We start from the raw sequence: 27,756 nt of genomic DNA, 5'->3' as shown, positions 1-27,756 counted from the left end.
AGAAGATAGCCCATTTAAGGTTAGTTTAAAGTGCCCCTGTCTAGTAGTGACACAGAGGATATCCCAGGGGTAAATCTACGGTCTCCCATCCGATCGTCAAGATTCTTCTTGAAGAGGGTCATTGAGGGGCTCTGCCTAACATGGATTGGGATTTTGTTCCAGAGTGAGGGGAGCCTCTGGGATATGAATCTGTCTCTCCAGCATGTCCTATTTATTTCTGTGCTGAGGTTTAAGTCACTGGAGCATGTAGGTCTAAGGGATTTGGATTTCCTGAGGTGGAGCATGTCCATTAATTCTGGGTTGGACATGGCTTTATACGTCAGGCACAGATCACCTCTGAGTAGGCGGTAAGCAACTGAGTAGAGCTGGAGTTTCTTTAGTCTAACTGCATAGGGCATCTGCTTGAGTCCCTTAATCCTCTTGGTGAGGTACTTTTGGGGTCTTTCTAGTTGTTGCAGGTGTCAGGTAAGGTACATCCCAAAGGGGGCACTGTATTCAATTATGGGCCTGATGAGTGATGAGTAGAGGGGCACAATGACCTCTCTTGATCTAGATGTGAACCCTTTCATGATAAGATGGGCTATATAGAAGGTCCTTCTAACCACTTTGGCAATGTGATTGTCAAAGTAAAGATTACTATCTACTTGGGTCCCCAGATCCCTAATTACTTCTTCCGTACTTAATGGATTACCACCTATGTGGTAATTTGTGGGCACTTTGTTTTTCCCAAAGGGGATGACTATGTACTTTTTGGCATTTAGCTTCAGGCCATGGCTCTGGCACCAGTTATCTGTCTCTGTGAGACCATTTTGGAGGATGCTTGTGTCAGTCGACGAGTCGATTATGGCCCCCAGTTTGCAGTCGTCTGTGAACTTGGTCAGCCAAAGTCCTCCTGTGTTAGCCTGTACCTCAGAGAAATATATACCGAACAAGAGAGGTCCCAGGACTGAGCTTTGTGGGATGCCTCTTGTAACTGGTTTAGAGTCTGACATGGCACCTGCAATTCTGACCATGTGGGTTCTATCCCTAAGCCAGTTTGCAACCCATCTTGTGACATAGGGGTTGATATTTAAGCTGGTGAGCTTGTTTATGATGCCCGAGTGGGGTATTGTGTCGAAGGCTTTTTCGAGGTCAAGGTAGGCTGTGTGGACTACCTTCCCTTCATCTATGGCCTTGGTGACTGTTTCAAAGAAGTCAACCAGGTTCCAGTGGCGGCTGGTGACTTCAAATCAAAGGGAAACTGCAGGAGACAGCTGAATGGGTAGGATCAATGGGAAGGGGTGCGGCCAACTGGAAAGGGGAGAAGCTATGCTCAAAACCACAAAAACTAACTAAATACACTGCCATGGGTGCCAAACCGTCATTATGAGAGTCCAATCAAGACAAAATGAAGTGTAGAAGAATAAAAATATTTCAATGCATTGGCTGCATGACAGCTTACTTAATATCTAGATGGAAACAAAAAGGTTGTGAGGCATGAAACAATAAATTACTTTTTTAAATACATTAATGGAATGCCAGTCAAAATCAAGTATAAGAAAAACAAGCAGCACTCAACTCAAACCAGTTCTTGCACTGCAGTTCTAATTATAATTTATATTCAGCTTTATTAAAGTACCAAGTAACATGCTGAAAGTAGAAATCTCTGATGCCCCCACTTGTAAAAATGTTCCTTATCCAAAAAAAGACCTGCTGCCTGACAACTATCTACTTGTTTCATGGGGAAAACATGATCAAAGTAAAAAATGAAAAGCAAACAAGAAATAAGCTCAAGATACATTGCTTAAAAGGATTACTGTACAGGTTATGGACCACACGATTGGCATTCTGTTTAGTTTACGGGTAAAGCCTGCAGAGATGACTGGAAGACTCCAAGTGTAATGAGCTTCTTAAAATAATGTAATCCTGTCCTTTATTACAAATACTGTCATATGCATTTCAATACCCAAGGCTTATACATTATCTAGTTAAGTATTCTCTACATGGCAACAACAGAAAGGCTTTCAGTGTTGGCAATTCTTTAACAGTATGCTTATTAAAGCTTACTTGCATCTTACAATCTCAGCCAAGTTTACCTGATGGTCATTAAAGTATTGCTACTTAAACACAGAGCAACAGGCACTTTGAGTAATAAGCATAAATCAACAGTACAAAAAATATGACAGAAACCAGACCATTCTGCAAAAATCAAGGACAGATGAAAAGCCACTCTAGTCTTGTGTCTACCTTGGATGGGGGGATATCCTACACATTTACACTGCATAACTACTCCTTGCCTTGCTTCGACACATCCAGAGTCACTACATGGGGGAGTGGGGTGCAACAAGTATGTCACAATTTGAAATGTGTCTGGCTGACTGTGATGGCCCTGACACATTTGAGATACCTCCCAACCTCAGAGCAAGAAATCTGGATAAAGCCATACAAAGAAGTGGGACAAAGGCCCAAAAACAAGGACAATTTTTAAAATATTGCTCTTATAAACTTAGAAAGATAATAGAATATGTCTTGCATTAGTATGAATTTTCTGAATGGTATGAAATCTGAAACTCAAATGTCTGTCATTATTTTCTAACTTCAGTCTTTAATGATTTGTCACTAATTTGCCAAAAAAAACACAATGTTATGAAAAATGGACCAAAAATGTGATGTAAAAATATAAAATAGCCACACAATACAGCTGGGAACCTGTCAAAGAAGGGACACTTTAATATTAGTACTGCTAACCAGAGCAGCTGACAAAATAAAAGAATCTACATGCATTTCTGAAATAAAAGTAATCTATAACTATAATTACAATTATTTCTTAATTGTAAACCCTCCATGTGTTCTTCCAAAATTGCTATTTTGCGGAGGGATTATTAGGGGAAGAGCAACATTTTGAGCCAAAATCAGGGACAGTTGAGAGGTTTGGCTATGCCTAATTCTATAAAGCAATTTATATGCATGTACCTCTCAACCTGTTAATGCAACAAATCTGGACAAGGCCAAATATATTGGGGGAACATATAAACAGTACTAAAAATTGCTCTTCTATAAACTGAGACAGTTGATAGAACAACAGGTCTTACTTCAGCATGCATTTTTCTGAAGGTTATGAAGTCTGAAACTCAGTGTAATTATTTAGTGACTTAATTCCTAAATGATTTTCCAGAAAACCACAAATATTATGAGGAACAAACCAAAAATAAGAAGCAAAAATCTATTCATTCTGTGAAAAATCTGGACAGTTGGGAGGTATAGTTCAGCTGGGGCTGTCTAAGTTTGCCGCCCTTCCCTCTCACAAAATCATGGTGGAATAGAGCCTCCTCCTGCAGCCATTCCAATGATCCATTACTTGGCTATTTCACTCCATTTACCATAAACACTAATGTGCATACTGATTTACTTCTATGATGATTTGGACTTCATTTGAAAGTTTTATTTTGCATTTTACAGCACAAACACTAAGACATCTGCTAAACAAACTCAGCATTAAAACTTCTCTGCCCTTGAAACTCACATTCATTAAAACAGCATTGAAACCCACATTCAAAGAAAATACATTTTACCAGTGACAGATAAAGATTAATTCTGGGCTGTTTTCAAATCATAGGCCCCATGCATATGAAACTTACATGTGCTCTTTGATACACCTTCCTATTGTTTTGAACATTTTTCCAGTAAACAATGAAACAAAATGCATGCACCAATAATGACAAAACTGCCCAGTTCAGAACATTTCCATCATAGAAGTCTACTCAAATTTCTACAGTCCACCATTATCAGTAAATATGCACAATTCTACAATCCACCATTATCAGTAAATATGCACAATTCTACAGTCCACCATTATCAGTAAATATGCACAATCTCTGAAGAAGTAAAAAAGTCATCTAACTAATTCCACATTAAATAAATCTGTAACTAATGAAGAGGTTGCTGTTAGCAAAAACCTTTATATTTCATGGTTTCATCGAAAAATAAAGTGTCTGATGCCCCTGGGGAATAAATTGCCTATATTACATTAAAAATGATAAGCTAGTAATATTGCAATAGGAAATGGGTGGCAAACAGATAACAGGCTCATAGTTAGTATCTTAACTTTTTCAGTACAGCAGCATTCACCCCTTGTGGGAGTAGAACCAACAACCTTCTGCATCAAAAGCAAGTACACAACCTGTTGTGCTATTAACATTGCAAGCTGACGTTCCATAAGCAGCACTAAACTTATTTTCCCCTGCAGCTCTCAGCTCCTTGTAAAATCTACTCAATACTCAACTGCATCTCAACTTTGCAGCACAAGAAATCTGGAAAAAGCCAAATTTATTGGGGGGGGGGAGCTCAAACGGCCAAAAACCAGGGACACATTAAACATTGCTTGTATAATCTTGGAAAGTTGTAGAAAATGCTGTGTTACCACCGTACATTTTACTGCCAAGGTCCCTGTGCAAAAGAGTCAGAGCAACATACCACTATGCCAAATCACCTGCTTTGTGAAAGAAAAATGCTGTGTTACCACCATATATTTTACTGCCAAGGTCCCTGTGCAAAACAGTCAGAGCAACATACCACTACGCCATATCAGCTGCTTTGTGAAAGAGAGGAAGACTGAAACTTAAATGGCTATCATTTAATGAATTCAGTTCTCATTATAGCTGTAACTGCTTAACACAAAACACCTGGACAAACCCAGTAATGAGGGAATACAGCCCTCAGACATATTCAGTGAATTCAGTTCTTGCCATAGTTGTCAACCTTAGCACAAAAAACCTGGACAAAGTCAATAATGGGGTAATACAGTCCCAAAAATAAGGACAAATTTCAAATATTCATCTTATAAACTTAGAAAATTGCTAGAATAAAAGGTTGTGTTACTCTGTATTTTCTGAAGAATATAAAGTCTGAAATTCAAATGCCTGTCCATTTTATTTAACATTTGTTAATCAGGACAATCTGACTTGGAACAAAAAGCAATTTTCAGCAGAGGCCCAGGAAGAAATAATGCAGACATGTCTTTATAACATGGGAGGACACAAAAGAAAACCCACACAAACACAGAGAGAAGATGCAGACCCCACACAGAAGGCACTGCAGCCAAGAATCAAACCTGAGAACCTGCAGCTGTAAAGCAACAATACTACCATTGCACCATCAAATATCAAGCATCGCAGCATTTAGAAACTACAGATATTATGAGGAACAGATCAGATCAAATATGAGGCAAAAATCTGCAATCTTTTTACAAATGGTGGTGGGTAGGGAATTCAGGTCCTTAACACCTGCATACAGGGTTCAAGCCCGAGTATATTTACCCAACACAATTTGTTCTCTAGCCACCAGTATATAGTAACTGGGGCATTTTAGACACACACACACACACACACACACACACACACACACACACACACACACACACCACCACCACCCTACCCGGTACTCCAGCGACCGAACGAACACCTATCCAGCAAGCCCACAATCCAAACACCTACCTGAAGCCCATGCAGTCGCACACTGACAGTCCCACGAGAGCAACTCAGTCCTCCTCATTGGCTCTGACTGTGGCTGAAGCAGTCCAGACCTCCTCTATTCTGTGCAGTTGTCACCGCACAGACTACTGGTATCTCACAGCAATGATTGCTGGGTACCTCTTAATCCATATCCGGACTGCTGATAAAGGCAGTCTGAGTTCAAATTAATTTTTTGTTTTGCAGATTTTTTTTCTGTTTTTCTAGGTGGGAGGGCTGCAGTCCAGCAGTCCGATAGGACGAGCCGCCCCTGCCAGGTTCAAGAGGCAAGATCTGCCCTTAACAAAGCTGAATTGGGTAGGATCCAGTGTTTGGAGGTTCCCAATGTCTTTGTTTATGAGTTCCATGATGATATGCTCCATAGCTTTGCAGACCAGACTAGTCAGGCTTATAGGGCGATAGTTACCGGGGTTAGTTGTGGCACCACCTTTATGGAGTGGGACCACTGTTGTTGTACACCATTCTTTGGGTACATATCCTGTGGTAAGGCTGAGACTGAACAGTGATTTTAAGTGAGGGGTCAGTTCTTCTTGGAGCTCATGTAAAACACAGCCCAGGACACAGTCCAGTCCTATAGATACTGTGTTTTTTTGCTTTGGAGAGGGCAGCTCTCACCTGTGCATCTGTGATGTCAGGGGGGCTACGCTTTGTTGGGATAGTCATTTGCACATTTGGGGGGGAAGGGGGTGAGTTTGCACTGAACCTGTCTGCCAGGATGTTGGCAATGTCTGTGGGTTCAGTGTATTTTTTGTCATTTTGCACTAACTCAGAGCATATATGGGAGTTTCCACCCAAGTTCCTGACATAACTAAAGAAGGCCTTATGATTATCTTTAGCGTCTTGTGCAATTTTTCTTTCAAAGCTAGCCTTGGATGCTTTTATGAGGGATCGTAGTTTCTTGCTAGTACTGATCAGAGTTGCCTTCCCTTTTTGGGATTTTGCTCTATCCTGTAATAACTTCCTCCTTCTGTTGTATAGCCTATTTATGGCTGGGGTCCACCAGACAGGTCTCCTGCCTTTGGAGGAGTGTGTCTTGGTTTTGTTTGGGATAGCATGATCCATGCATTCCTGTAAGTATCCATAGAATGCATTTGTAAGGGATTCTGCAGTTTGGGTCGTAATTTCCACTGGCCTGGGAGCTAAGCCTAGCTATACAACCCAGACCACTTGCATCCCCTGGTAACATGCACATTAACTGAGGGGTATGTTTGTTAGGAGGGGTATGTTAGTTAGGAGGTTGCTAAGAAGTTATGAAGGGGGGATAGGTCAATGAGGGACTGTTTACTGTTGGCCAAGGTCTATAAGACACACGAGGGCCCAGCCCAGGATGAATTTATGAATACTCATCCAGTGTTAGTTAGCGAATGTTTATTTATAGCCTCTGTCTATAAGAGACATGGAAGCCAGTCCAAGGATGAATTTGCAATTTCCCATCCGATGTTCAAGGTTACTTGTGAAAAGGGTTAGGGATGGACTCTGCTTCACATGCTTGGGGAGCCTATTCAAGAGCATGGGGGGGGGGGGTTCTTTGACTCACATCTGTCTCACCAGCATGTTCTAGTTATTTTGCAAGCAAAGTTTAAATCCTTGGATCTAATTCTTCTGGTGCTGCTAGTTTGGCGGATGCGTAAAAGCTCCATCAAGGCTGGATCTAAGGATATTTTATATGGCAAGTACAGATCACCGCTCAATAACCTGTAGGAGACCGAGTATAGAGACAGGGCTCTAAGGTGATCTGTATAGGACAGTGTGTTAATAGGTTCATAGGTAGGTACTAGGCTATCTGCCTGAAGGCATTTATAAGCCTAGCCTGAATATGTTGGCTTTTAACACCCCCTTAGATTAGTTCCCTGTACCTCTATCCAGCAGAGCCATTAGAGTGATCCCTGGGGTAAACTTTCTGTTTCCCATCCATTCGTCAAGGTTTCTCTTGAAGAGAGTTAGCAAGGAGCTCTGCCTAATGTAGATTGGAATCTTGTTCCAGAGCATGGGAAGTCTCTGGGACAGGAATCTATCCCTCCAGCAAGTCCTATTTATTGTTGTGGTGAGGTTTAGATCCCTGGAGTGTGTGGCTTGAGGGGATATGGTTTTCTTTAGGTGGAGCATGTCCATCAATTCTGGGTTGGACATGGCCTTGTATGTCAGGCAGAGATCACCTTTGAGTAGGCGGTATGCAACCGAGTACAGCTGGAGTTTCTTCAGTCGAGCTGCATAAGGCATCTGCTTGAGGCCAGTGATCCTCTTGGTGAGGTACTTCTGTGGTCTTTCCAGTTGTTGCAGGTGTCTTGTAAGGTACATCCCAAATGGGGCATTGTACTCTATGATGGGTCTGATGAGTGATGCATAGAGGGGCCCAATGACCTCTTTTGATCTGGATACAAACCCTTTTTTGATTAGGTGGGCCACATAGAAGGATTTTCTAACCACTTTGGCAATGTGATTATCAAAGCAGAGGTTACTATCTACTTTGGTTCCCAGATCCCTTATTACGTCTTCTGTATTTAGGGGGCTACCACCTATGGGTACTTTGTTTTTTCCAAAGGGGATGACTATGCACTTTTTGGCATTTAGCTTGAGGCCATCGTTTTGACAACAGGTATCTGTCCCAGTGAGACCCTTTTGGAGAATGTCTGTGTCAGCCGGAGAGTCAATTATACCCCCTAGTTTGCAGTCGTCTGCAAACCTGGTCAGCCATAGTCCTCCTGTGCTTGCCTGTACCTCTGAGAAGTATATGCCGAACAGGAGGGGTCCTAGGACTGAGCCCTGGGGAACGCCACTTGTAACCAGTTTAGAGTCAGACCTAGCTCTCACAACCCTTACCATGTGGGTTCTGTCCATGAGCCAGTTGGCAACCTATCTCATGACGTAGGGGTTTAATAGCATGGATTCTCTTAATGAGGATCGTCTGTGTGTGTTCCACCTGTTGCATATGCCAAGTCAGGTACATGCCAAAGGGGGCGTTGTTCTCAATGATGGGTCTGGTAAGGGGCAAGTAGAGTGGTACTCTAACTTCCTTGGACTTGGATGTCATACCCTAACTTATAAGTTGGGCGACATGTAATGATTTTCTTTCCACCTTGGCTACATGTTGGTCAAAGGCCAGATTATTGTCTATATATGGTCCCAGATCATTAACTACCGGGCCATCTCTTAGGGATATCTTATAAATGTAGTAGTATGTCTGGGTAGATGTTTTCCCAAAAGGCACTATAATGCACTTCTTAACATTGAGTTTTAATCCGTGGCTTTGGCACCACTCATTTGTCTATGTTAGAACTTCTTGCAATATGCTAGTGTGATGAGGGGAATTTTTGGTAGCTAGCAATTTGCAGCCATCTGCAAACTTGGTGAGCCAGTGCCCTTTGACATTAGCTTTGACCTCTGAGAAGTAGACGCCAAACAGGAGTGGGCCCAACACAGACCCCTGGGGTACTCCACTGATGATCTGCCTCTTGGTAGAGGTGATTTTTACAAATCTTGACTTCTTGGGTCCTATATGTTAGCCAGCTGGCAATCCAGTGAGTTGTGTAGAGATTTATGCCTAATTCAGTGAGTGAGTCCACAATAGTTGAATGGGGTACTGTGTCAAATGCCTTAGCCAGGTCTAAGTAGGCAGTATGCACCATTTTCCTTTCATCCATTGCCTTGGTTACCTTCTCAAAGAAGTCTACCAGGTTAAGTAGGCATGACCTTCCTTTGACAAAGCCAAACTAGGGTGGGGCTAGTGTCTGTAAGTTTCCAATGTCTATTAATAATTTCTATGATAATTCTATTCATGGCTTTGCGTATTAGACTAGTCAGACTAATGGGTCTGTAGTTTCTTGGGTTGGTTGATGGTTCACGCTTGTGAAGGGGGATAACCACTGACATCCAACATTTGCTTGGTACGTACCCTGTTTTGAGGCTGTAGTTGAAAGTGATTCAAGTGGTCCTGTTAGGTTGTGTTTCCGGGTATTTAGGACACAACCTGGGACATTGTTGGAGCCCAGTGAGGCTGTGTTTTTAGCCTTAGTGATAACCACTATGATCTGCTCTGTGCTGATAGTTGGAGGGTTATGCTGGTAGTGATTTTGCAAGAGGAGGCAGAGGGGAGTGTGGGGTAAAGTTTAGGCTCAGTTTGTTGGACAGCAGAGTCGCTATGTCATTCTGCTCACTGAAAGTGGTACCATTTACTACCTGCTCAGCACACTGTTGTGTGTTACCTTTGAGGTTTCAAACATAGCTGTAGAAGGTCTTGTGGTTGTTTTTAGCCTGAGAAGCTATCTTGGCCTCATAACTGGCCATGTTGTATTTAATTAGTCCTCTTAGTTTCCTGTTTAGTTTTATTACTGAGCTCTTGTCATTATGAGAGTTGTTCTTTTTGACTTTGGCCATAACTTTTTTCCCTTTTGTTACACCCTGTTAAGATTAGGATTCCACTAGAGCTGTTTGTTTTGGGGTTTTTTGGGGCTTACTTGTGGTAGGTACAGACTTCTGTGCAGCCATTTACATGTTTGTACAGTGTTACTGTGAATAATTCTGAAGAGGCTTTTATGAACTCTGGAATGGGTGGAGCATTGAGTTTTGACAAATTGTCACTTAATAGGATGTTGTTTACTTTAGAATAGTTTCTAACTGTAAAAGGTTTTGCTTGGTTTTCCAAGTCAATTTTTATTTCAAAAATCATTTAATTGTAGGCTATAAACATGTATGCTGCAAATCAAACGGATACATTGAAAGACCCACCATATACACATCAGATAAAGTAAATGTATCCTGTAGATCCCACATACTAGAATAATGCTTGGTTATTACAACACAAGTACATCTACTGCAACATAGCTAACTTTCATAATGATTCCCTCACATGATTTCAACATAATATCCCTTCTGGCGGTTTCTGTGACATTCTATTAAATGGTGAAAGTCAGAATGCTGTCTTCAGTTATTACACATAAAGAACATCTGCTTCTAAGCTCTTTTAGTTGTCATTTCAGTAGTTTTGTTCAAAACTAATCAAAACAGAAACAGCAAGCAGCATAAATATTTGATGAAGGCACACTGTGCTCTAAAATACAGTATTTTATGTTCTACAGTGCTAGAAAATAAATGAAGTCTACTCTCAGGTGTCTAGCATTGTAGAACACCCCTTTGTGGCATCATGGATGAGTGATCTTTAGAGAATGTGTTCAGCACTTCTGGAAAAATTACAAGTGATTGACATATTCAGCTGTAAACAGGGTATAAAACTCTTTTGTTATGGCAATGCTTACTACTTTCCAGACAGGCTGACAGAACAACAGAGGAAATATGACAAGTTACAATTTCTACTTCCAGTTAATGGTATGCTTTTCCTATGCTTTAGATATCGTGGCAATGAAGTTTATACTCATATAAACTAAGCCAGTGTGCAGGCGCAGTCTACCAGTATCAGTAACATATTTGATGTCTGTACTTGATATTAAAAATGTTTACAGATGGCACAGCAACTAGCCAAAGTTACATGCTTGTTAATGAGACTCAGTGAGCAGTGTCTTGCAGATATGTACTGTGACATTTATTCCTGTGGGCAATAGTCAACCATGAACTACCAGCATTACTAAGATATTATGCTTATACAGTTTTCCCAATTAGAACTTAATTTCTGTTGTAGTATTAACACATTGCCATGAAAATTTTTAAGCTTCTTAACTGATAATTCATGATGAGCTACAGAGTTGTTTATACCAGGACTGTAGTAATATTTATTAATTTATTCAGATGCGTCACCAGATGCATTAAGTGACCTTGTGATGGAATAAATATCAGTCAGATATTATCAGAAAATGATGAATATGTTGATGATGGTTTTCAGAATATTTCAGGCATATTCTAGCACTAATGATCTGTAAATATCATTGGCTACACGCAGGACAGTTTATTGCTAACATAATTTGATTATCTTTCTCTGAGTCTAAAGGTTACCATTTTAGTAGATGTGACCTGAATTTAACTACATATTCTGAAATTGCCAGAAAAAAAAACATTCCAAAAGTGATATTTTATGTATACATTTAGTGGGTTCTTAGATTCTTCCCCAAATCCCCAGTGAGCTTCAAACTACAGAAAGTCATTGAACCTGCCTTAGACATGAGATAAGTATTCTTGACCTCCCCTTACAAAATAGCATATGCTGTTCTCCTTAGAATCAGTTTCCCCCTTCAACACACACTCATATTTACACACACACACACACACACACACACACACACACACACACACACACACACACACACACACAAACACACACACACGCGCGCGCACACACGCACACACCAATAACCAAGCTTCACACAAACGCTTGTGCACACGCACACACACACATGCATACACGCGCACACACACACACACACACACACACACACACACACACACACACACACACACACACACACACACACACACACACCAATAATTAAGCTTTGGCTTTATGCATTATTCTCCTATCACTGACTCAGTGATCGTTATCCTTCTGCATTTAGTTGTTAGGTCTAATCCAATATATAAGTAATGCAGAAGAGTTAAACAGTTCACAATCGTTTTATGGTTTACTGAGTTGCCACTAAAACAGTGCCAGGTTCATTGGAAGGATAGTCTTAAACATTTCAGAAACAACATTTTTGTATAATAAAATAAAGGACACATGGGCTCACTTCACCTGTTTAATGCTTTATAAAGGGCCAGTTTCCAAATGAAACTTGTGTCTGGAGTAGCTCAGTGAAGGCAGTTGTTAGTAAGCTGAGGGTGAGGGGGAGCCATTTTTTTATCTAACTATTCATGTAAGAAAACGTGGCTGGTGGTACAGGTTGAGCACTGAGGCAATACTCAGAACATATTGAGGATAGATGATACCACCTAGCTACAGTTTTGCACTATGTAAGTTGTGTCAGTCACTACTAAAGGTGACACGTGTCACTCATCATTGGAGTTAGCATGGCAGGTGTGTCAGCCATCAGTGGTGAAGGCACTCTTTTGTTTCAACTGACATTGGATGTGACACTATTGTGTCATTCATCACTGGAGATGGCACTCTTGTTATGTTGGCCATCACTGGAGGTGCTACCCCTTTTGTGTCTGCCATCACTAGTGGTGGCACCCATGTTAGATCAGCTGTCACTAGAGTTGGTACTCTTAGGTCTGCCTTCACTGGAAGAGACATCTTTGTTGTGGCAGCCATTACTGGAAGTGGCACTGTTGTGTAAAACATTGCTGAAAATTACACCATTGTTGTGGCAGCCATCACTGGAGGTGGCACTGTTGTGTCGAATATCAGTGGAAGTTGCACTATTGTTGTATCAGCTATGACTGGAGCTGCCTACCTTTTAATGGCACTGTTGTATCAACCATCACTGAAGGTGACACTTTTGGTGTGTCAGCCATCACTTGAGGTAGAACTGTTGTTGAAGCACTCAGCTCATGATGTTGAGCATTCAAAGAGGTTATCACATATTCCAGTATGTGCGGGTTAAACTGATTGGATGAATTTGGGTTTACAAGTGCTGGAACTGAAACAAAGAAGAAAAGAAAGGTAAGACATGGAAAGGCCTGACAGCCTAAGCTTTTACATAGATACTTATGGGTTGGGGAAGAGGTTGCCAAGTCCTGTGGAGGTGGAGACACTTAAAATTATCCTGGTGGATAGGAGCATCACTCAGAAACAATTAAGCAATGTGGCCCAATGGGAAGTGCCATTTAGGGTACATTTTGTACTTCTTCAACTGATAACTGACAGGTGATGTGCAGCAAATGTAAAATAATAAGGAAGGGACACTTGGGGGTACTTCTCTTTCTAAAGCAGAGACCAAAGCTGCCTGCTATATTATGAATTATAGATGGTAGTCATGGGCTGGTATGTACCATGACGTCTGTGGGAGTGATTTCTAAAGATAACCAGGTATTGAGTAAGACTGAATGTTGTGGCCATTCCACTGACACTTAGATGTATGAAGAATGAACCTAGAGGGACATAAGCTTGTGATTATAGTTAGTATTTAAAAGTTGATATCATGCTGATTTATACAGACATTAATTTTATGGGGCGGCATATGCCAGCAATAGTTACAACTTGGCAGGAATATATACTAGTGCCAAGCATGAGTGCAGTGGTGCATCTGGGATAGATGGATAGCATGCTAATGATTAGAACAGCATCTTAGCACCTGTAAAGTGCTGAACACAGAACAGATTCATTGCTATAAACTCCATGATTTCTGACTGAGAGTGCTTCTCAAACAATTTGAAATATAAAGCTGATAAGTATATTTTTGGCACTTCTGTTCAAAGTTCTGCACTGTCCTAATTTTTACTTTATTGATTTAGATATATATTTGCTGGATTCTGATCTGTGCTTAAATTGCTGTTTTTCTCCCACCCTTATTCCTGCTGTGTTAAATACTGGTCTAACAGCTTTTGTGTTTTATCTGCTTGTCTCAAGGCCTGCTGGTATAAATAATATTCCCTGTTTGTAAATCACTGCATTTATTGCTAGAAACTCCTTGAGTTCTGACTGAGAGTGCTCCTCAAACAATTTGAAATATAAAGCTGATAAGTATATTGTTTGGCACTTCTGTTCAAAGTTCTACACTGTCCTAAATTTTGCTTGATTGATTTAGATATATATTTGGTGGCTTTGCAGTTGCCCACCCCACTGTATATTTGATCTGGGACATTCCTCCCAGTCTAGTGTCATTAGCTCACTCTACCTAATACAGAGAGAACATTTGAGAAGGCCAACCCACTTAGGTTCTTAACCTTGAATTATCTTCTGCTCCCCCTTCCTCCCTTTCTACTTTACTAAAATAAACTAGGCTAAAATCACCTTGTGTTCTGACTGAATGTGCTTCTCAGCTGACAGTGTGCTAGCTTGCACTGCACTTGAATTGTTTTTTTTTTGTGCATTTTTAGCTGCTTTTCTGTAAAAAAAGGAAAAAAAATCTAAGCTTGTTTCTTGCCTTTTCTCAAACGAATCTAGTCCAGATAAAGATTTGCTGTATCCAAAACTGTTTGTAAACTTCTGCATCCCCCAAGCCTTCTTTGTTGGAAGGAAGCCTTCTAGCTTATCAGTGGGAGTGGTTCCTGAAACTAGTCTAGTCCAGATACAGATTTGCTGTATCCAGGACTGTTTGTAAACTTCTGAGTCACCCAAGCCTTTCTGTGTTGGAGGGAAGCCTTCTAGCTCATCAGTGTGAGTAGTAAGCATTAGGTAGCCTATCTACCAAAAGAGGAGTGGTTTCTGGCCCAGAGATTGTAGTTTATTGGCTGTTTGGGCAGTTTTTTTTCCATCTCTGTCAACTTTCTGTTTTAAAAGGCTGCATTTGCACTTTTCCTGCCTTTCCTGTAACTAGTCTAGTCCAGATACAGATTTGCGCTATCCAGGACTGTATGTAAACTTCTGAGGACTGTATGTAAGCTTCTGAGCTCTCTAAATCCTTTCTGTGTTGGAGGGAAGCCTTCTAGCTTATCATTGGGAGTGGTAAGCACTAGGTAGTCTATCTACCACAAGAGGTGTGTTTTCTGGCCCAGAAATTGTAGTTTATTGGCCGTTTGGGCAGTTTTCCATCTCTTTCAACTTTCTAGTTTAAAAGCCGTGTTTGCACTTGTTTCCCAACTTTCCCTGATACAGATTTGTTGTATTGAGGACTGTTTGTAAGCTTCTGAGCGGTGCCAAAGACTGGTGTTCAATTTTTCCCTTAGATCTGCTAGTTCTCTCCTCTCCTGCACTTTTACTAGCTTATGAGTCTAGCACTTTACCAGACTTCTTGTAGCAATTATTGTAGCACACAAAAGTGCTACCAGCACTAAACGTTCTACAAGAAAATAGCTCCAGTACTTATTATTAATGACCACCCCTCCAGGCATGTCTAAAGGTCAGTTCCCTGTGATTTCTCCTATCTACCTGGTGAACTTGGGCATCCTGAGGTAATGTATCAACTGCCTCATGTACACTGACATTCCTCTTCTCTTACCTCCTAACACTCAGACGTGCAAGAGATGCACTTATATATCCAAAATGGAAGCCACGCACTCTCCAGTCAAGACTGGAATAGCTGGTCAAGAGGAGAAGGTCAACACTTGCACCACACCACATGGAACACATAGCCCTCCAGAACACACACCAGCACTGCCTTCACATAAAAGCACAAACCACACACCCACCTTTGCAGAGACTCTCAATAAAAATCTACCCAAACAGCAGAGACCTGGAAGGCAGAAATGCACTCAACCACCACAACACAACACTAATCACGAGACACATAACTCTCCTAAACAGTATAGTAATCAACCAAAGCCCCTAAGGCAAAACAGCATGTCCAACACACTATTCATAGGCGACTTAATAGTGAGGCACACTCATGTCCCATTCACTAGGTTGAATAAGGAAAAAGTAACAGTCAGCTGCCTGTCAGGTGCCAGGATCTGCCACATAATGCACGCAATCAGATCCCTCAACATCATCATCATCTTTCGGCTTTTCCCGTTAGGGGTCACCACAGCAGATCATCTCTTTCCATTTCTTCCTATCCTCTGTATCTTGCTCTGTCACACCAACCGCCTGCATGTCCTCTCTCACCACGTCCATAAACCTTATCTTAGGCCTTCCTCTTTTCCTCTTACCTGGCAGCTCCATCCTTAGCATCTTTTTCCCAATATACCCATCATCCCTCCTCAGCACATGCCCAAACCAACGCAATCTCGTCTCTCTTGCTTTGTCTCCAAACTGTCCAACATGAGCTGACCCTCTAATATACTGATTCCTAATCCTATCCATCCTAGTCACACCAAGTGCAAATCTTAACATCTTTAACTCTGCCACATCCAGCTCTGACTCCTGCCTTTTTGTCAATGCCACTGTCTCCAACCATATAACATAGCTGGTCTCACTACCCTCTTGTAGACCTTCCCTTTCACTCTTACTGGTACCCGTCTGTCACAAATCACTCCTGGCACTCTTCTCCACCCATTCTACCCTGCCTGTACTCTCTTCTTCACCTCTCTTCCACATTCACCATTACTCTAAACTGTTGATCCCAAGTACTTAAACTCATCCACCTTTACCAACTCTACTCCCTGCATCCTCACCATTCCTCTACCCTTCCTCTCATTTACACACATATATTCTGTCTTAGCCCTGCTGACCTTCATTCCTCTGCTCTGTAGAGCATATCTCCACCTCTCCAGAGTCTCCTCAACCTGATTCCTACTCTCACTACAGATCACAATGTCATCTACAAACATCATAGTCCACGGGGCCTCCTGTCTGATCTCATCTGTCAACCTGTCCATCACCACTGCAAATAAGAAATGACTCAGAGCTGATCCTTGATGTAATCCCACCTCCACCTTAAATGGATCTGTCACTCCCACTGCAGTCCTCACCACTGTCACACTACCCTCATACATATCCTGTACCACTCTTACATACTTCTCTGCCACTCCCGACTTCCTCATACAATACCACAACTCTTCTCTAGGCACCCTGTCATATGCTTTCTCCAAGTCTACAAAGACACAATGCAACTCCTTCTGACCTTCTCTGTATTTCTCCAATAACACTCTCAGAGCAAACATTGCATCTGTAGTGCTCTTTCCTGGCATGAAACCATACTGCTGATCACTAATCATCACCTCCCTTCTTAACCTTGCTTCTACTACTCTTTCCCATAACTTTAAGCTGTGACTGATCAGTTTTATCCCTCTGTAGTTACTGCAGCTCTGCACATCACCCTTATTCTTAAAGATAGGTACCAAAACACTTTTTCTCCACTCCTCAGGCATCCTCTGACTTTCTAAAATTTCATTAAACAATCTAGTTAAAAATTCCGCTGCCATTTCTCCTAAGCACCTCCATGCTTCCATTGGTATGTCATCTGGGCCAACAGCCTTTCCATTCTTCATCCTTTTCATAGCTGTCCTTACTTCCTCCTTGCTAATCTGTTTCACTTCCTGATTCACTATCCCTACATCATCCAACCTTCTCTCTCTCTCATTCTCTTCATTCATCAGCCTCTCAAAATACTCTTTCCATCTACTCAACACACTCTCCTCTCTTGTGAGTACCTTTCCCTCACTATCTTTTATCACCCTTATTTGCTGCACATCTTTCCCAGCTCTGTCCCTCTGTCTAGCCAATCGGTACAGGTCCTTTTCTCCCTCTTTAGTGTCCAATCTCTCATACAACTCTCCATACACCTTATCCTTAGCTTTCGCCGCCTCTCTCTTTGCCATGCGCTACATCTCCTTATACTCATGTCTACTATTTTCATCTCTTTGACAATCCCACTTCTTCTTTGCCAGCCTCTTCCTCTGTATACTCTCCTGTACTTCCTCATTCCACCACCATGTCTCCTTGTCCTCCTTCCTCTGTCCAGATGTCACACCAAGCACCTTTCTAGCAGTCTCCCTTACTAGTTCTGCTGTAGTTACCCAGCTATTCGATAACTCTCCACTGCCTCCCAGTGTCTTAACTCTTCCCTAAACTCCACTTCACAATCACCCTTTTTTAACTTCCACCATTTAATCCTTGGCACTGCTTTCACACTCCTCCTCCTCTTCTTGATCACCAACGTCATCCTACAGACCACCATTCTATGCTGCTTAACTACACTTTCCCCTGCCACCACTTTACAGTCTCCAATCTCCTTCAGACTGGCCTTCTACATAGGATATAATCCACCTGTGTGCATCTTCCTCCACTCTTGTACGTCACCCTATGCTCCTCCCTCTTCTTAAAATATGTATTCACCACAGCCATGTCCATCCTTTTCGCAAAATCCACAATCATCTGACCTTTTGCATTCCTCTCCTTAACACCATACCTACCCATCACTTCCTCATCCCCTCTGTTCACTTCACCAACATGCCCATTGAAGTCCACTCCAATCACTAGTCTCTCACCCTTGGGTACACACACCACAACTTCATCCAACTCACTCCAAAATTTCTCTTTCTCATCCATCGCACACCCAACTTGTGGAGCATATGCACTAACAACATTCATCATTACACCATCAATTTCGAGCTTCATAAACATCACTCTGTCAGACACTCTCTTCACATCTAAAACACTCTTGGCATATTGTTCCTTTAGTATAACCCCTACCCCATCTCTCCTGCCATCCAGATCCCTCAGCAACAAGTACAAATATGACTGTCATTGTACATGTGGACGCGGATGACCTGAGATGTACCTCTCTGGACTACATGAAGAGATACAGAGGAGCTCTCAGATTATGTAGTCCAGGCGGGCATGACCCTAGCCCTGAGCAGCATCCTACCATCACCCAGAATGATACCACAGTACAAGCAGAAAATTATTGATTTCAACAATTGGCTAAGTTTCTGGTGTTATTCTAAGGGGATCCAGTGTCTGTCTGCCTGGGATGACATGATTGACAGACCTCGATGCTCTGCCAGAGATGGCCTGCACCTGTCACCCCTGGGCTTCTGGATACTGGCCAAGGCTCTTGCCACCTTTTTAGTGCCTTTTTTAGGCAGTGTTCCAAAGACCAAATTACCATCGTAACAGCTACAAAAAAATGCAGTCTGAGGGTCATGCTGCTCAATGTTAGAAGTCTAAGTCTCAAAATGCACTCACTCGAAGAACTCCTTAAAATGGAGAACATCGACATTTGTGCCGTAACAGAGACCTGGTTCAAGACAGCATAAAGCACCCCTGCACTACCAGGCTACAACTCATTCCACATCTTTCGGCCCCAGAACTTGGATCGAAGGTCCAAGGGTGGTGCTGTTTCCATATTCATAAAGGATGCGCACACACCTCCAGACTGGTAGCCCAACATAATGCATCTGAGATACTTCAGGTACAACTAGCATTAGGTAAAACAATGATTCAGGTCGTAATCTGCTATAGGCCCCCAACCATGTCCCAAGACTCACAGTCCACATTCCTAAGCACCCTAGAGAATATTATGGTCCAACCTAACACCCTTATACTGGGCGACTTCAACTACCCCTCTGTTAACTGGGAAAGCTACTCATGTACCAATACACTTGCCCAACATTTCCTGGAATTCATTAATTCCAATGCCCTGGACCAACTCGTTCTTACCCCCACTAACGGTAGCAATATCCTTGACCTGGTCATTATCAACATGGGTGACCACTGCTCTACACCAATAGTCAACTCCTCCCTGTTTAGAACTGACCACAAACTTATCACCTTGAATATCCACATCCCTCCCACACTCTTGCAAAGGAAACCACCATGAAAACTTCTCCAAAGTTAATTTTGGGCTCCTAGAAACAGAGGTGGCTAACTTTACAGCACCCATGCAAATGAAGAATAGTTGCATGACCACTGAATCATACACCAATACACTGTACAAACACATACACAAATGTATGGATCTCACCATACCCAACAGAACCAAGAAGCTCTCCTCCAAAAAAAGGAAGCCAATCTGGTGGTCTCCTGCCATAAACAAACTCTACAACAGAAGGAGAAAAGTGATGCAGAATAAGATGAAGTCCCAAGACTGGAAAAATCCCCTTAACAGCCTCAACAAAAAGTTGAGATCCCTCATCAAATCCTCCTAAGCTAGCTATGAAAACAGACTTGTAGCAGATAGTAAAGTCAACCACAAGGCTTTCTATAGTTATGTAAAGAATCTCCATGGCAATACCCAGATTTTCTCTGAGCTACTGTACAATGGTAACTTCTATACTGAGCCAACAGATATTGCCAATATACTGGCAGACAGATTCAGTGCCAACTTTACCCCCCCCCCCCCAGAGGACCAATCACAATACCAGTAGATTGCTGGGCACCCAGTATTACTGCTGCACATGTTAAAACAGCACTGTCCAAGGCCAAGAATACAGCTTCTATGGGACCTGACAATATCCCTGGCTGTGTTCTACATGAACTGCATTGTGAACTGGCACCTCAGCTGTGTGCCCTGTTCAATCACAGCCTCACCTCAGGCTTTGTCCCTACCAAATGGTGAACTGCTACAGTCATCCCTCTCCACAAAGGAGGAGTGACTACAGACCCTAGGAACTATCACCCCATTAGCCTGACGAGTCTGATATGCAAAGCTATGGAACACATCATCATGGACCTAATAAGCAAGGATATAGGGAATATCCAAACTTTGGATCCCACACAGTTTGGTTTTGTGAAGGGTAGATCATGCCTGTCCAACTTGGTCAACTTCTTTGAGTTAGTAACTAGAGCTGTGGATGAAGTCAAGGTGGTTCATGCAGCCTACCTTGATCTGGCCAAGGCCTTTGATACCATTCCCCACTCAGGAATCATAAAAAAACTCACTAAGCTAGACATCAAACCCTATATCACTAGGTGGGTTGCAAACTGGCTCACAGATAGAACCCACAGTGTGACAGTAGCTGACTCCAAGTCAGACTGCGGACCAGTCACAAATGGAGTCCCATAGGGTTCGGTCCTGGGTCCTCTCCTGTTTGGTATCTACTTCTCTGAAATCCAGGCCAACAAGAAGGGTCTCTGGCTGACAAAGTTCACAGATGATTGCTAGTTGGGAGCTATTATTAACTCTCCAAGTGATGTTGACATCCTAGAGAAAGGCCTCACTGAGACCAACAACTGGTGTCAGAACCATGGCCTTAAGCTCAATACCAAAAACTGTGTCATCATCCCCTTTGGGAAAAACCCAGTTCCCATGAATTACCACATCAATGGTAGTCCACTTAACACAAAAGGAGTTATAAGCGATCTGGGAGCAAAGGTTGACAGCAACCTCTCTTTTGACCACCGCATTGCCACTGTGGTCAGAAAGTCCTTCTATGTGGTACATCTCATTACTAAGGGTTTTGCATTCAGGAAGAAAGAGGTCATTGTCTCTCTCTACTCTTTCCTCATTAGGCCAGTCATTGAGTACAATGCCCCATTTGGCATGCACCTCACTAGACACCTGCAACAACTGGAGAAGCCACAAAAGTACCTCACAAAGAGAATCCTAGGCCTTAAACACTTGTCCTATATGGACAGACTCAAAAAACTCCAACTATTCTCTGTCTCATATCGCCTACTTAGAGGCAATCTCTGCTTGACTTACAAAGCCATGTCTGACCCAGCTCTGTTAGAAATGCTACATCTAAAGAAATCCAAATCCCTCTGCACCACACGCTCAAGAGACCTCAACCTCATTAACACAATCAACAGAACATGCTGGAGGGACAGGTTCATAACACAGAGACTGCCCATGCTATGGAATAGACTTCCCATACATGTCAAGAAGAGAACCTCACTGGCCCTCTTCAAGATAAATCTTGATGAGTGGATGGAAAATAGAAAATTCTCCCCGGGGATCACTCCAGTGGCTCTGCTTGACAGAGGCACTGGGAACTAAGGTCGGGTGGCATGATGCCAGGGTAATCCTATGGGCTAGGCTTGTAAAGGCTCCAGGGCCATTAGCCTAGTACACACCTATGAACCTATGAACACCTTACAATGTCTAAGTACTCTGCATCACATTATTCTGCACCGGTGCAACAGGTAAGCTTAAATAATTCCTGGGTGTAAATACATGACAGTAAATGGTAAAATAAGACCTGAGTTTATGGATTCATTCATTTTCCAGTAGTATACCGTTAATGCAACTATGATAGAGTTAACTGTTGCTGTCTCATGCCTGCAAGGAATCAATGTTTATTCCTGGGTTTTGTCAACTGACTTTAACATTGACATCTATTTTGAAACATTCTGCAACTGACATGAAATCATCATGTCTGGCTACAATCCCTTATGTTCTGTTATTTCATTTTCTATTATTCCTAGTATAAGAATCCCTCTAGCTGCTCAGTATACTATCTTCACCTAAGCAACAGTTTTCCTTAAATATGTTCTTAAAAATATTATTAGGTTTACTTCACCTGTTTAATGCTTCATAACGGGCCAGATTACAAAAGAAACTTGTACCTGGTGCAGCTCAATGAAGGCAGTTGTTGGTAAGCTGAGAGTGAGCACGATTTTAAAAACAGCCCAAAGTATGTGGTATATTATAAAGAGTTATTGGAATGATGCCATTTGCTGAACTGCACTTGATTCAGAAACAGAACATGTATGGCCCACAGAAATAAAATGCAACAACACTTTTAGAGGACTACACCGATATTTTCTGTCAAAACTACAGTGGAGATGAAGTATACTTGCCACAAATCTCAATTTTCAAAGCTAATTCCTACAAATCTGCATGGAACCTGCATTATACAGTATCTGAGAAAAATCCTGCATGCATTGAATGTATTACAGTAAGTTCGGGTACTAGAGGTGATGTCATAGGATGACTGGCAAATACATACTATTATCTGTAGACATTCAGCACAGTGGTGAACAAGGCTGCAGTTAAGCCGTATCTTTGACTAGGAAATCATAGATAGTTATAGGCAAGACAGAGTGCTGATGCAAGATGGGTATGGTATGTGTGCATCCTGCATGCCCTCATTATGTTTGCAGAATAAATCAGTCACAGAAGAAACAAAGGGTTATCTGAGCCTATATATAATAGCATCTGAGATATTCCAGTGGCACATGGCTGATATCATATGGGTGTGCCACACGGGTGCTAGTCATATACTAGGACTGGTTCTTGAAGTCATGTGCATCAAGGCAGATGATTACATCCACTTCCCAAACACACCATGGGAGAAGCAGGCTGCCATGGAGCAGTTCTATTCCACAGCTAATTTTACCCATACCCTTATTGCAATTGACTGCACCCGCATACAAACAGAAAGGGGTGACCATAGCTCATCTGATAGGTAGCATGCTAAGCAGATGGCTTCATCATCAATCTGATGGCAGTGTACCCAGGTAGTGCACATAATGCCAACATGTAGCAAGAAAGTGGTCAAAAGGCAATGTTCCAAGATGATGACATCCCAGAGGAGGTTACTACTTTGTAGATATACCTACCTCTATATGAAAATGTTGTATGCTGTGATGCTGTGATGGTATGTGTTCATGATTTGTTAATCATACCAACAGATGATGATGGTTATCCACTGGACCCCTGCCTTATGATACCATTCAGACATCTGTCAATGCTTGCTAAGGCTGGATTTAACAAAGAACACACCACAACCTGGAACATTATTAAGCAAGTGTTTGGTTTGCTGGAAGCAAGACGTAAATATTTGGACAGATCCAGGAGTTCACTGCAGTACACTCCACAAAAAGCTGTGAGAATGGCCATTGTATGTGACATGCTGCACAATATGATTGCATCATAACATGATGGTCTACCTGCTCTAGGTGCTAATGACCTACACTAGAACCCCAGCTGTCTGAAGAGGAGCAGTGATATGGTTCACAAAATGCTTAGGAGGGCACATTGCAATTACCAACAAAGTGTGGGCAGTGAAGGCAGTGCCTGTATATGCTGGCTCAGGCCACAAAGATCAACATATAAAGTATATCAGTATCTGACTACATAGCTACACCACATATGACAGGCAAAGTAGTCAATATGTGACCTGTACAGAGGCAACATCAAACATAGAATGAAATTATCCAGTGTCTGTCAAAATAGAACAGCTGAATACCATACAGTAAGTGGCTACAAGTGGATGACATCAGAATTTGGACAGCAAGTTCTACAGACATGCTTACCTGTGTATGTGTGTATGTGCACATGAGTTCAGTGCCACTGCATGCATTGTGCCAGTTGACAGCGATGGTATACATCAACTGTTACTTGAAATAAAACATAAATGGTAAACCATTAAATAAATAAGTATAATAAACGGTCCGGTCCACATATGAATATACTTTATTGGGAGACAAAACAAAAAAAACATGTTCCAAAAAACCATATTTAGAGCTTTCATCACTGCTAAGGAGACTTCTTCAGAATACATATTCATGTTTTTTTGTTTTGCCTCCCAATAAAGTTTATTTGTATGTTGACTGGACCGTTTATTATAATTATACATCAACTGTTGTATGAGGGATGTTGGGGGTGGGGTGGAAATAACACAGTAGAACAGCATGGTAAGGAAGTAAGTGTAATGGCAACCCAAAACTCCTGCAACAGACCATCAGAACAGTGTGTGTCCAGCCTGCATGCAATATATGTGCCATGCCTGCTACAGCAGGGAATGGAAGACACACATGGCATGTCAGGAATTACATACCCTAAAAAAGCTGTGGATGTGACTGTCACTGTGTCACCTGTATAATATGTGTTGCTACATGTGAATAGATAACTGCATTACCACACATTGCTGCCCAGTCTGTCTGTGAGGAATATGACAACAAGATGGCGTAGCAGGTTCCCGAGGCAGTCTGGGGATGTATGGCAGCACATAGGGATCTCTTATGCACATTACATCATATTTATGTGGGAATGATTGTAACATACAACTGGGATGTGAAACTGAGGAATGACTATATTATGTTGCTGTGAAGATTGTTCAATGTCCATTCACAAACAATAACATGTCACACACTGTCAAACACTGGTGTGTCACACTACATATACCTGTGCATCCAGTTGTGGCAAACATATGAATATTGGCATAAGCTCAAAAGTAGGGAACAAGAATTACAACATGCAGGAATGTGATGTGGGGAAGGAATGATGTGTATAGCGACCATGAACCAGGTGATACAGCTATGTGCTTTTAATGAGAATTCCATTACAGTACACCACTGCTGTTATACCAATGGATGTCTGCACTTCATACTGTAGGCAGGTCATAAAGTAGACAGTGGGACTTGCACTATCAGAATGTTTTACTGGCAGTTCACTTTGTCTGCATGTCATTTTATAGACACAGGTAAGTGGGTCAGTTTTAGGATGGAAGTGTGTTTCGCAAATGTTTGCAGGTAAGGATAGAGTAAGGGTTAGGTAAGGGAAAACTTTGCTGTTTTGTGTGTGTGTGTGTGTGTGTGTGTGTGTGTGTGTGTGTGTGTGTGTGTGTGTGTGTGTGTGTGTGTCTGAGCCCATACCTCTCAAATGTCCAGATTTTTGCAGAATGTCCTGATTTTTGCTTCATATTTTTGGACTGTTCCTCATAAAATTTGTGGTTTTCTTGCAAATCACTGAGATGATCTGAGTATTGAAGTCGCTAAATGATGACTTACATTTGAGTTTCAGACTTCAAATCTTTCAGAAAATTAATGCTTACATAAACCCTATTATTCTAACAGTTTTATAAGTTTATAAGAGCAACATTTAAAATCTGTCCCTTTTTTGGGCTTTTGTCCCCGAATTATGACAGGCTTTGTCCAGATTTCTAGCACTAAGAGGTTGAGAGGTATGGTCTGAGCCTGTCTTGCATAGTGGTAGCGTTACTGAAAGGGTTATTCCTAAAGTAAGACGCAGTATTAGGTTTTGGGTTAATGTGCATTAGTAAGGTATACAGTGGGGAGAAGTAGCAGATATACACCATCTGAGATGCAGGCAAGCATCTCCACCACCAAGACATGTGCCCTGGCATGATTGGCTGTTGTCCACTGGGGAACCAAGTCACCACCACTGTGCAACTCATGCGGGGGCTGTTGCCCAAGATCATCATCGTAACCAACAGCTGATGCTCCACTACTAGCAGATGACCAGAGCTCACTGTCTTCAGTGTTGTAGGACATATTATCTGACAGTTCCCAGTGGGGCTGAACAAAGTAACTAGCAGAACAATTTCCTGTGTGTTAGCAGTTGTGCTGCCTCTGTCTACCACATCATATCCTGAGTCAGGATCAGTGGATGAGTCCTGGGAGGATACAGGAAGCAGATGAACTGCAAATTTAAGAGAGAGAAACAGAACCACACATTACACATGCCTACATAAGATACATGTAAAACAAATGCATCGCCTATGCAGAACTCTATACTGTACAGCAATGCAGTGATATACATACCTAGTCAACTTGGTCTTGATGGAATGACAGCATATGAAAGCCCTGCAATGAAGGACATGTGAGCAGCAAGACAGACCTGACAATATATATAGGTTGCCGTATGGCACCACCTACCTGTTCTGTCATTGTCTGTGGATGCTTCAGATGTTCCAGTGGATTTTGCAACTATACAAGAAAAAACAAACTGCTGTTCCTCCACAGAGAGACTCTTATAATTCCAGAAAAAGTATCAACACCTAATATTTTAATACAAGTAAAATCCAGCACAAGTAAATAATCCTGCAGGATCTGAAGAAGGCATTGCCAAAAGCGATTATCCTTTTGTTGGTTTGTATCTTTTTTGCTGCTATACTGTGATTTTATTGTTTTATTTATTTACTTGTGCTGGATTTTACTTGTATTAAAATATTAGGTATTGATACTTGTTCTGGAATTATAAGAGTCTCTCTCTGTGGAGGAACAGCAGTTTGTTTTTTTCTTGGATTTCTGTTTTACACAGCTGTTCCTTGGAGAGCGGACATAAGTTTTGTTTGGATTGTGTAACTATGGTAAACAGAAAGTGATGATTAGGATAATCAGTATTGCACTATGCAGTAATGTATATCACACCAGGAATGTTAAAACATGCCAAACTCCAACATCTAGGAATGCCAACCTCATTGCTACCACCCACGATCTAGCATTGCCGACATTGACAGTGGTGTGATTCCAGTAACTCCTGAGTCTCAGATGATGGTGGTACAGATGGCCCATCTCTAGTGGTATCCTGCTGATATCAATACTACTGGACCTGGGATGCTGTATGAAAAATTGTATCAGTGCACTGCTGATGAGAGGCCTTTGATATTCTCTCATGTCCACCATTTGCATTGATCCTGTAGACTCTGTCCTCTCAGGTCCAATTTCTCGATATTGCAACCCCAAATCTGCCTAGGAGGTTGCTACCATGCTCCCAAAGGGCATCAATATTACTCTCATTCTTCCTAGTTATGAGGTTTTCATGTTGTGTCCACAGTTCACTTATTTGTAGACAACCCAAGTGTAGAGGCAGAGTGCCAAGACTACCTGTGCCACACATCAGCAATGCTCAATCATCCAGTAAAGCAACATACAAAAGTGTAATAAATGCAGACGTATGGCACTGACTGTCAGTACCTTGAAGAATGTAGAGATGACAAGTCAAATACAGTTGACCACAACTGTGATGCCTGTTAAGGCACTAGAAAGAGAATGACATCATATCCACAGGTACATATTATCATATAGTCATACAAGTAAAAGCCATAGGAATCACACCTCAGGTTGGGGAGGATTGCATTCTAGTAGCCCCTATACTTATGCCTTCTCGCCAACACTACTATGCTGGTTCACGTC

The sequence above is a fragment of the Protopterus annectens genome, chromosome 2.part0 (assembly GCF_019279795.1).
Source record: "Protopterus annectens isolate FY-2018-M chromosome 2.part0, PAN1.0, whole genome shotgun sequence".
NCBI classification, from domain to species: domain Eukaryota; kingdom Metazoa; phylum Chordata; order Ceratodontiformes; family Protopteridae; genus Protopterus; species Protopterus annectens.
The sequence above is the reverse complement of the archived record's forward strand: the minus strand, read 5'-3'. Positions refer to the sequence as shown.